This window comes from Cyprinus carpio, chromosome A23 (genome assembly GCF_018340385.1).
Source record: "Cyprinus carpio isolate SPL01 chromosome A23, ASM1834038v1, whole genome shotgun sequence".
NCBI classification, from domain to species: Eukaryota; Metazoa; Chordata; class Actinopteri; order Cypriniformes; family Cyprinidae; genus Cyprinus; species Cyprinus carpio.
Window position 1 is genome coordinate 23,591,688 of NC_056594.1, and position 2,608 is coordinate 23,594,295.

A 2,608-nucleotide genomic window follows, 5' to 3' on the forward strand; every position below is an offset into this window, starting at 1 on the left:
ATGAAGTAGCACATTGATCTGCAATCCGTGGGTCTTCATGCGGTGAACCCTGCTCATATTTTCTGCATAATGATGCATTTAAAAGTTAACAAACTAACAGATCTTTATAGAAGTTTACATTGCTGTTGTATATGAAATATAACAGAAAACATTAAATAAATATTTTTTTACCTGGTTAAATGTTGATTATTATAACTCAGACCATTGCTGCATTCACGCCATATTGTAATTACTGTAATTTCGAGATGACCACACATGACTTTCCACTCGGAGCTGTTCACATCCTCTGACTCGGAATTATACTTTTATATTGCAACACTATCAACACCTAAACTAGGGGTGTCAAAATCAATTCCTGGAGGGCCAGAGCCATGCATAGTTTAGATTCAACCCTAATTAAACACACCTGATCCAACTAATCAAGTCTTTCAAGGCTTATTTGAAAACTACATGGTGTGTGTGTGTTGGAGCAGGGTTGGAACAAAACTCTGCAAGGCTCCGGCCCTCCAGGAATTGAGTTTGATAACCCTAGTTTAGATGATTTAACAAGTTTTTACAATTCTTCCTGTCCTATAGCAGAGAATGAGTGGAACTTTTCCTCAGGGAATCTATAGTGCACTGCCTGATGCAATACTGTAGCTGATGACCGCATGGTTATAATTTTATCTCAAATAGTATTGATATCGGAAGCAAAGTTGTTTACAAAAGTTCATTTACAAGAAGAGCTTTTGTAGAAAGGGATCTAATATATTCATTAAGCCAGACTTTGTCATTTGTTTATCTGTATTATATCTGTTTTTTATTTGTTGAACTCCATCAAATAAATTGTTACCCTTAAATTAGTTTGGACATTATTTGTATTTGCTAGTTCGGTCTATTATAGCATGGTATCTAGGTAAAAGAGTCTATATGAGCTAAGAATTATCTGACTTCTGTGACGTGAGGCAGCTAGCAGACAGTCAGTTTAGCCAGAAATGGTGTGATAGATAATATTTGTTGTGGAGGATGGAGTGCGCACAAAATAGGGTTATTTCAGCCATGTGGAAAACTTCAACATCTTTGAAACACTGCAGTTTGCTGTTTGCAGTTTTACAATGTAACCAAAATAGAGCACGATCAAGCAATTTCACAAGCACATGCACATAGATACTAAAAGCAACTAGATGTTCCTCATAAGGATTTTCATGCTAAAGTTACATATGCTATATTTAGTGCAACTGTTTTTGTGAAAAAAATTACTTGAATAAGGATATAAGTCAAGCATGCTGGCTCAAAATATAACCTACTACATTCATGAATAAAATAAACAATGAGTTTGCAAATAAACAAAAAGTTCACTAAAATACAAGCAAAAACATATTAAAAGAGAGAAAAAAGAATAGGTTTTTATGGAATCTTGTTTCCGTTGTGGAATTAAAAAAAAAGATAATTGTTGTTTCACAATTGCAAGTTAGAAACATCTAATTATGAGTTTAAATTTTTCCCCAGATTTGGAAGTTGCAAGTTTTCTCAAAAATCTGAATTTCGCAGGGGTTTTTTTTTTGGGTTTTTTTTTTTTTTTTTTTTTTTGGAATAAAAAATGCAAATTTTATCTCCCAGTTCTGACCTCTGACCACCCTGTGGCAGAAATAAGCTTCCATAATTTTGTATTGTTACTCATGAATGAGAGTTTTGGTGTTTTTAGCTCTGTTCCCATATCTAGTAAGCTGCCTACCTAGACCGGATTAATGACAGACATTCAAAGTGAACTCTATCTCCCTCTTAAATACTCAGGCTTTTTGTAGCAATGCAAGAAAGCACTTAAGTTGTTCTGGCAAAAGACATAAATCTAGTGCACATGTGCATAGACTAGCATGATTTTCTACTTCAAAATTACATTTAATTCAATGTGCTACTTGCCGGGGTTTTTTTTTGTTTTGTTTTGTTTTGTTTTGTTTTTAAATTTACTAGCAATTTCTGAGTGTAAATTTTCTGCCACCAAATATTTTTTCAGTGTACACTTCCAGTTAAATGGCATAATTAAATGCATGACATATTCATACAGCAAACAGTCTGATTACTGATTACTTTTAATAAAGATAACTGTTTTTGAGGAGTATTGATCTACACTAGGACAATGCATGTGAGCTGACACTTGAGAGCATAGGTTTCAATAAAAATATTGTCTCTCTATTAATGAAACACAAATTCCTGATTTAAAAACCCTTCAGTGAAAGCATTAAACAGTGCATTCACAGTGCATTCTCATTCGATAAGGGCCGCTGAAGTGCTGTCGTGCATATTAATTAGCTATTAATTAGCTCTGGCTCTCTTGTCTCTAATGTGCTTATGAAGTGACAGTGGAGAGACACTGGGTTGTTCTGTCCTCATGCACTGGGGCTTGTTTAGTGCTCACTTAGTGTGCTGTGGTCTTAAATGAAGTGCTAATTGCAAATCAACTTCAAAAGTGTATCGAACAGCTGATCCGACAGCTCTGCTGTATATACTGTATATAGATAGATAGATAGATAGATAGATAGATAGATAGATAGATAGATAGACACTGTATATATAGTGCTGCTGAAAGTTTGTGAACCATTTAGAACCATTTAGAATTTTCTATATTTCT